At 41.5% G+C, this 10,000-nt stretch overlaps 1 protein-coding gene across 1 annotated transcript in view; it reads left to right on the top strand.

Moving 5' to 3' along the window:
• Nucleotides 1-10,000, top strand: part of LOC130420411 (uncharacterized) — a 41,214-nt gene that overhangs the window by 20,016 nt on the left and 11,198 nt on the right. The gene's annotated exons all lie outside the window — the stretch shown is intronic.

Below are 10,000 nucleotides of genomic sequence, written 5' to 3'. Positions count from 1 at the left end.
CGACACAGGCCCAGACAGCTCAGCTCGGTCTGGGAGGAGCCTCCTCATCATTTCTGTCTTACGGCGTGACATGCGGAGATACTGTCCAACCTACTAACGAGGATTATACTTCTCAAATCGTAGTTCTTCTTTCTGTTGTTCACTGCTAGTACACGTGCAGAGAAATGAAAAGTCTTTCCGACTTGCATTGAAAATGTGGGGTCGCTACTCCGATTCTTAATCTCTTGGAAACAGTTGCAGTCCGTATTGCGCTTGCTGAGGTGTCAGGCATGGTCCAGCAGTCAGGACTCCTGGTTTCACCCAAACTCCCGACTTTAGAAGCCAAAGGCATCCTTTCTTTCAGTGTGTTTGCAAAAAACTTTTTGGGGGGGGGCTTGAATAAACTGCTTCCCGAAACGAAGGGGAAGTTGCCCGAACGCGATCCGCAGTGTCTCGGCGCGCCCACGCCGCCCGGGGACCACGTGAAAAATGCCCGAAAAGCGCCCCACGGAATCAAGGTTAGGGGCAATACGAGGCGAAGCAACCAGAGGGCGACTGCACGTACGCCTGTAACCTAAACGTCCCCTTGCAGCCTAGGGCCCGGCCCCGCACCCGGCATACACAAATCACCTACGCATCCCCCTTGCCACCTATTTTGGGCGGGGCATCCCAATGGACACGCCTCCGTCCACAAAACGCCTATGCACACAGGAGACACTGGGCTTCGTGGTGATGTGTTTTACAGCTCACAGTTGTGCCCCATAAGCCTAAACAAGGTGTGTACATTTCAAACCTACGGGTAATGTGTCAAAAGTGTTATGAGTGGGATGCATTTGACTTATTTGGCCACACCTGTTAATTACAGCGTTATAACACCTTTATGAAGCTTAATATCGGTTTGTCCATTATTTACCTATGGAGACCCTGTCAAATAAGCTATGTGTGGCATGTACATTTGTAACTTATTTAATGGGGACCTCGTAGGTAAACCATGGACAATGCCTATATCTGTTTTACCTGTTAATTACAGTGTTATAAGACGTTTATTAAGCTTAATATCGGTTTGTCCATTATTTACCTATGGAGACCCTGTCAAATAAGTTTTCTGTGGCATGTACATTTGTAACTTATTTAATGGGGTCCTCGTAGGTAAACCATGGACAATGCCTAGTTGTGTTAATATTCAATGACTTATTAAACTCAAACCAACTGTAAAGCACACAGGAGACACTGGGCTTCGTGGTGATGTGCTTTACAGCTCACAGTTGTGCCCCATAAGCCTAAACAAGGTGTGTACATTTCAAACCTATGGGTAATGTGTCAAAAGTGTTATGAGTGGGATGCATTTGACTTATTTGGCCACACCTGTTAATTACAGCGTTATAACACCTTTATTAAGCTTAATATCGGTTTGTCCATTATTTACCTATGGAGACCCTGTCAAATAAGTTGTCTGTGGCATGTACATTTGTAACTTATTTAATGGGGACCTCGTAGGTAAACCATGGACAATGCCTACATCTGTTTTACCTGTTAATTACAGTGTTATAAGACATTTATTAAGCTTAATATCGGTTTGTCCATTATTTACCTATGGAGACCCTGTCAAATAAGTTGTCTGTGGCATGTACATTTGTAACTTATTTAATGGGGTCCTCGTAGGTAAATCATGGACAATGCCTAGTTGTGTTAATATTCAATGACTTATTAAACTCAAACAAACTGTAAAGCACACAGGAGACACTGGGCTTCGTGGTGATGTGCTTTACAGCTCACAGTTGTGCCCCATAAGCCTAAACAAGGTGTGTACATTTGAAACCTACGGGTAATGTGTCAAAAGTGTTATGAGTGGGATGCATTTGTCTTATTTGGCCATTACCTGTTAATTACAGCATTGTAGAACATTTATTAAGCTTAATATCGGTTTGTCCATTATTTACCTATGGAGACCCTGTCAAATAAGTTATCTGTGGCATGTACATTTGTAACTTATTTAATGGGGACCATGAAGGTAAACCATGGACAATGCCTATGTGTTTTTACCTGTTAATTACAGTGTTATAAGACGTTTATTAAGCTTAATATCGGTTTGTCCATTATTTACCTATGGAGACCCTGTCAAATAAGTTATGTGTGGCATGTACATTACTAACTTATTTAATGGGGACCACGTAGGTAAACCATGGACAATGCCTATGTGTTTTTACCTGTTAATTACAGCGTTATAACACCTTTATTAAGCTTAATATCGGTTTGTCCATTATTTACCTATGGAGACCCTGTCTAATAAGTTATCTGTGGCATGTACATTTGTAACTTATTTAATGGGGACTTCGTAGGTAAAAAATGGACAATGCCTAGTTGTGTTAATATTCAATGACTTATTAAACTCAAACCAACTGTAAAGCACACAGGAGACACTGGGCTTCGTGGTGATGTGTTTTACAGCTCACAGTTGTGCCCCATAAGCCTAAACAAGGTGTGTACATTTCAAACCTACGGGTAATGTGTCAAAAGTGTTATGAGTGGGATGCATTTGACTTATTTGGCCACACCTGTTAATTACAGCGTTATAACACCTTTATTAAGCTTAATATCGGTTTGTCCATTTCAAACCTACGGGTAATGTGTCAAAAGTGTTATGAGTGGGATGCATTTGACTTATTTGGCCACACCTGTTAATTACAGCGTTATAACACCTTTATTAAGCTTAATATCGGTTTGTCCATTATTTACCTATGGAGACCCTGTCAAATAAGTTGTCTGTGGCATGTACATTTGTAACTTATTTAATGGGGACCTCGTAGGTAAACCATGGACAATGCCTACATCTGTTTTACCTGTTAATTACAGTGTTATAAGACATTTATTAAGCTTAATATCGGTTTGTCCATTATTTACCTATGGAGACCCTGTCAAATAAGTTATCTGTGGCATGTACATTTGTAACTTATTTAATGGGGACCTCGTAGGTAAACCATGGACAATGCCTATACCTGTTTTACCTGTTAATTACAGTGTTATTACACCTTTATTAAGCTTAATATCGGTTTGTCCATTATTTACCTATGGAGACCCTGTCAAATAAGTTGTCTGTGGCATGTACATTTGTAACTTATTTAATGGGGTCCTCGTAGGTAAACCATGGACAATGCCTAGTTGTGTTAATATTCAATGACTTATTAAACTCAAACAAACTGTAAAGCACACAGGAGACACTGGGCTTCGTGGTGATGTGCTTTACAGCTCACAGTTGTGCCCCATAAGCCTATACAAGGTGTGTACATTTGAAACCTACGGGTAATGTGTCAAAAGTGTTATGAGTGGGATGCATTTGTCTTATTTGGCCATTACCTGTTAATTACAGCATTGTAGAACCTTTATTAAGCTTAATATCGGTTTGTCCATTATTTACCTATGGAGACCCTGTCAAATAAGTTATCTGTGGCATGTACATTTGTAACTTATTTAATGGGGACCATGTAGGTAAACCATGGACAATGCCTATGTGTTTTTACCTGTTAATTACAGTGTTATAAGACGTTTATTAAGCTTAATATCGGTTTGTCCATTATTTACCTATGGAGACCCTGTCAAATAAGTTATGTGTGGCATGTACATTACTAACTTATTTAATGGGGACCACGTAGGTAAACCATGGACAATGCCTATGTGTTTTTACCTGTTAATTACAGTGTTATAAGACGTTTATTAAGCTTAATATCGGTTTGTCCATTATTTACCTATGGAGACCCTGTCAAATAAGTTATGTGTGGCATGTACATTACTAACTTATTTAATGGGGACCACGTAGGTAAACCATGGACAATGCCTATGTGTTTTTACCTGTTAATTACAGCGTTATAACACCTTTATTAAGCTTAATATCGGTTTGTCCATTATTTACCTATGGAGACCCTGTCAAATAAGTTATCTGTGGCATGTACATTTGTAACTTATTTAATGGGGACTTCGTAGGTAAAAAATGGACAATGCCTAGTTGTGTTAATATTCAATGACTTATTAAACTCAAACCAACTGTAAAGCACACAGGAGACACTGGGCTTCGTGGTGATGTGTTTTACAGCTCACAGTTGTGCCCCATAAGCCTAAACAAGGTGTGTACATTTCAAACCTACGGGTAATGTGTCAAAAGTGTTATGAGTGGGATGCATTTGACTTATTTGGCCACACATGTTAATTACAGCGTTATAACACCTTTATTAAGCTTAATATCGGTTTGTCCATTATTTACCTATGGAGACCCTGTCAAATAAGTTATCTGTGGCATGTACATTTGTAACTTATTTAATGGGGACCATGTAGGTAAACCATGGACAATGCCTATGTGTTTTTACCTGTTAATTACAGTGTTATAAGACGTTTATTAAGCTTAATATCGGTTTGTCCATTATTTACCTATGGAGACCCTGTCAAATAAGTTATGTGTGGCATGTACATTACTAACTTATTTAATGGGGACCACGTAGGTAAACCATGGACAATGCCTATGTGTTTTTACCTGTTAATTACAGTGTTATAAGACGTTTATTAAGCTTAATATCGGTTTGTCCATTATTTACCTATGGAGACCCTGTCAAATAAGTTATGTGTGGCATGTACATTACTAACTTATTTAATGGGGACCACGTAGGTAAACCATGGACAATGCCTATGTGTTTTTACCTGTTAATTACAGCGTTATAACACCTTTATTAAGCTTAATATCGGTTTGTCCATTATTTACCTATGGAGACCCTGTCAAATAAGTTATCTGTGGCATGTACATTTGTAACTTATTTAATGGGGACTTCGTAGGTAAAAAATGGACAATGCCTAGTTGTGTTAATATTCAATGACTTATTAAACTCAAACCAACTGTAAAGCACACAGGAGACACTGGGCTTCGTGGTGATGTGTTTTACAGCTCACAGTTGTGCCCCATAAGCCTAAACAAGGTGTGTACATTTCAAACCTACGGGTAATGTGTCAAAAGTGTTATGAGTGGGATGCATTTGACTTATTTGGCCACACATGTTAATTACAGCGTTATAACACCTTTATTAAGCTTAATATCGGTTTGTCCATTATTTACCGATGGAGACCCTGTCAAATAAGCCATGTGTGGCATGTACATTTGTAACTTATTTAATGGGGACCTCGTAGGTAAACCATGGACAATGCCTATATCTGTTTTACCTGTTAATTACAGTGTTATAAGACGTTTATTAAGCTTAATATCGGTTTGTCCATTATTTACCTATGGAGACCCTGTCAAATAAGTTATGTGTGGCATGTACATTACTAACTTATTTAATGGGGATCACGTAGGTAAACCATGGACAATGCCTATACCTGTTTTACCTGTTAATTACAGTGTTATAAGACGTTTATTAAGCTTAATATCGGTTTGTCCATTATTTACCTATGGAGACCCAGTCAAATAAGTTATCTGTGGCATGTACATTTGTAACTTATTTAATGGGGACCTCGTAGGTAAACCATGGACAATGCCTGTGTTTTTACCTGTTAATTACAGCGTTATAACACCTTTATTAAGCTTAATATCGGTTTGTCCATTATTTACCTATGGAGACCCTGTCAAATAAGCTATGTGTGGCATGTACATTTGTAACTTATTTAATGGGGACCTCGTAGGTAAACCATGGACAATGCCTATACCTGTTTTACCTGTTAATTACAGTGTTATAACACCTTTATTAAGCTTAATATCGGTTTGTCCATTATTTACCTATGGAGACCCTGTCAAATAAGTTATCTGTGGCATGTTCATTTGTAACTTATTTAATGGGGACCATGTAGGTAAACCATGGACAATGCCTATGTGTTTTTACCTGTTAATTACAGCGTTGTAACACCTTTATTAAGCTTAATATCGGTTTGTCCATTATTTACCTATGGAGACCCTGTCAAATAAGTTATGTGTGGCATGTACATTACTAACTTATTTAATGGGGACCACGTAGGTAAACCATGGACAATGCCTATGTGTGTTATTACATGTTAATTTCAGCGTTATAACACGTTTATTAAGCTTAATAACAGTGTGTCCATCATTTACCTATGGATGCCCTGTCAAATAAGTTATCTGTGGCATGTACATTTGTAACTTATCCAATGATGCCCCTCATAGGTAAATGATGGACAAAGTGTACATTCATAACATAGAAATGGTGTGTACATGAGACACCTACGGGGGCACCGTCAAATAAGTTATGACTGGGACTTCCTGTGACTCATCAAAACACCGGAAGTGACAATCATAACTTATTTGACAGTGGCCTCGTAAGCTGTCATTGGATAATACTTTAAATGGCTTATTTTAAGATTTTTAACAAATTTCATATGACAATCTAACAGATGTGCATTATAGAAGCAACCCATAAAGATATATTACACAATTCAGTCTGTTAAAATGCTTATTTTGCATACAAGTGAACTTTTGATAGAATTATGTCTCTGCCCAGCTTTTTATTCTTATTTATGCTTTATTTTTGTGCAAATGATTTGGGGCTTCGAATGCTAGTCCTTCACATCATTAAGTAACACATATTCAAAGGCCATACCCCTCGCAGTAGGGCAAGTGCTCGAAATAAAATCACAAAAAATATTCCCAAAAAATGAACGTCTCACATTGTCCCCAAAACGGGCAATATAGCACATAACGTGGCCGTACGCACTCGGTACGCTAGGAAACGAATGAGGGGGCCAGGACTAGATATAGAATTTGAATTGGGGTCATTTGAACCTCCAGGGTCAGTTCTTTGGTCATCGTACGATAGCCACCTATGAGCACACCAGAATAGGTTACGCGTGTCAGAGGCTCCCGTACGGCCCGCGCAGGCCCCAGGAGCCCGAAACCTAAAATAAAGTTGCGTCACGTGGCCCTCGACAACATACTGAGAGGGCTAGGTCGGGACGCAGAGTTAAATATTTTTCCTTATTTTTCATACATGCCATTTCCTCTTGTTGATCTCTATGGGCTGTGGGCCTGAAAATATTTCATTTTAAGACTTTTAACAACTTTCCTGTGACAATCTCACCGATATGCATTCTAGAAGCACATTATAAAGATATATTACACAATTCAGGCTGTTAAAATGCTTATTTTGCCTACAAGTGGACTTTTGACAGAATTATGCCTCTGCCCAGGTTTTTATTCATATTTATGCTTTAATTTTGTGCAAAAGCTTTGGGGCTTCGAATGCTAGTCCTCCACATCATTAAGCAACACATATTCAAAGCCCATAGCCCTCACAGTAGGGAAAGTGCTCGAAAAAAAATCACAAAAATATTCATAAATATCGTACGATAGCCACCTATGAGCACACCAGAATAAGTTACGCGTGTCAGAGGCTCCCGTACGGCCCGCTCAGGCCCCAGGAGCCCGAAACCTAACATAATGTTGCGGCACGAGGCCCTCGACGATATACCGAGGGGGCTAGGTCGTGACGCAAAGTTAAATATTTTTCCTTATTTTTCATGCATGCCATTTCCTCTCGTCGATCTCTATGGGCTGTGGGCCTGAAAACAGTTCATTTTAAGACTTTTAACAACTTTCCTGTGACAATCTCACAGATGTGCATTCTAGAAGCACCCCAAAAAGATATATTACACAATTCAGGCTGTTAAAATGCTTATTTTGCATACAAGTGGACTTTTAATATAATTATATCTCTGCCCAGCTTTTTATGCATAATTATGCTTTAAATTTGTGCAAAAGATTTGGGGCTTCGAATACTAGTCCTTCACATCAGTAAGCAACACATATTCAAAGCCCATAGCCCTCACAGTAGGGAAAGAGCTCGAAAAAAAATCACAAAAAATATTCCCAAAAAATTAACGTCTCACATGGAACCCAAAACGAGCAATATAGCAATTAACGTGGCCGTACGCACTCCGTATGCTAGGAAATTAATGAGGGGGCCAGGACTAGATATAGAATTTGAATTGGGGTCATTTGAACCTCCAGGGTCAGTTCTGGAGTCATCGTACGATAGCCACCTATGAGGACAACAGAATAGGTTGTGCGTGTCAGAGGCTCCCGTACGGCCCGCGCAGGCCCCAGGAGTCCAACACTTAGCAGAAAGTTGCGTCTAGTAGCCCTCGACGGGCTAGTTGGTGACAGGCTATTAAATATTTTTTCTTCCTTTTCATACATCTCTCTTCCTCCCATTGTTCTCTATGGATAAGGGGTTAGGCTAAGGGATTGGCAAATAATTCCAGGAAGATATGGGTCTCGGGAAGTGTCTAGAGACAAGGAACTCGAGATCCCGATAGGGGAGCCCCTGGCGGTCAAACTTTTCGCATATCCAGGCCCTGTGACCTTTTGACCCCTGTATTCTTGAGCGTACATTAGTAGCCTATTTGTAGGCTGTCGGTGTCTTTTCTGGCAAACCGAGCGGTCAAATAGGTCGGAGGGCCGCGGAACTCCAAGACCCGACCCGGGGGCCTGTGACGGTCCACATACGTGAAAATTAGGCCAATCGGACCATTCTGCGGCAGTGTCCATCATGAGCCTATGAAAATGAATGGGATAGGTTGCGCGTGTCAGAGGCTACTGTACGGCCCACGCAGGCCCCAGGAGCCTGAAACCTAACAGAAAGTTGCGCCACGTGGCTCTCGACGACATACCCAGGGAGCTAGGTCGAGACGAGAAGTTACATATTTTTAATTATTTTTTGTACATCTCGATAGCTCGCTTGGACCTCTGAGTGCCCGCGCACGCCTGGCGCGGTCGGCTTGCATATCCGACGACTTTTTGTCAGATACCCCACGAGGGCGCGTTTCGGCACTTTCGCGGTGTTGCGCCATCAATAGGCAGCAAGGGGCGTCAAACTGCCAACTCTAGGTGCGCAACGGACGAGAGGAAGACTGTGGTAGAGTTAGTTGGTTAGGGGACGCGAAAGGCACCTTTTGGACATAATGATGAAGATTAGGCAGTTAGGGGGATGTTTAGGCGTTTTGCGGCCAAGCGCCATCAATATGCAGCAAGGGGTGTCAAACTACCAACTCTAGGTGCGCAATGGACGGTGAGGAAGACTGCTGTAGAGTTAGGCTGTTAGGGGGCGCAAAAGGCACCTTTTGGACGCAGTGATGAAGATTAGGCAGTTAGGGGGATGTTTAGGCGTTTCGCGGCATAATGGTACATTTCGCAGTACTTTACCACCCCTTGTGGTGTCCGCACGATGCCTTTGACGGAAAATGGACCCTTAACTACGATAAGGGAAAAAGTGCCACTTGCCATCGCAAAGTGCGCTAATTGGGCGTCCAAATGAGGCATACGATCCCTTCGCACCCCTAGTCGTCCAATGGCAATCAATGTGAATGGGGTTTTGTCCACCGTTTACCTAACTTCCCTTACACAGGCCCAGACAGCTCAGCTCAGTCTGGGAGGAGCTTCCTCATCATTTCTGTCTTACGGCGTGACATGCGGAGATACTGTCCAACCTACTAACGAGGATTATACTTCTCAAATCGTAGTTCTTCTTTCTGTTGTTCACTGCTAGTACACGTGCAGAGAAATGAAAAGTCTTTCCGACTTGCATTGAAAATGTGGGGTCGCTACTCCGATTCTTAATCTCTTGGAAACAGTTGCAGTCCGTATTGCGCTTGCTGAGGTGTCAGGCATGGTCCAGCAGTCAGGACTCCTGGTTTCACCCAAGCGGTCCGGGTTTAACTTCAGCGGTCCGGGCAAACTTCATCTCGTCTGAGCCCTGTGCAGCTGTCTGTTAGCTTGCTTTGATCGTGTGGTTGGTTAGTACTCTGTGTTGTGGTCTCAGCTAATCCGGATCGAGGCAACTTTTAGGGGGGGGCTTGAATAAACTGCTTCCCGCTCGCTTTGGAAATGTGTTGGTGGCGAACGCCTTCAATCGGGCGAACAACGCACTGCAATTTGTTCAAAAAGAGCCGCGCCAAGCACTTCTTCAGATGTTCTTCAGAATGTTTAAACCCAGCTCATCCAATCTATTGGAAAGCGGCAAAGAAAAGGCTTAACTCC

This window comes from Triplophysa dalaica, chromosome 5 (assembly GCF_015846415.1).
Source record: "Triplophysa dalaica isolate WHDGS20190420 chromosome 5, ASM1584641v1, whole genome shotgun sequence".
Lineage (NCBI taxonomy): Eukaryota > Metazoa > Chordata > Actinopteri > Cypriniformes > Nemacheilidae > Triplophysa > Triplophysa dalaica.
Note: the sequence above shows the minus strand (reverse complement) of the source record. Positions and strands in the feature narration are given on the sequence as shown.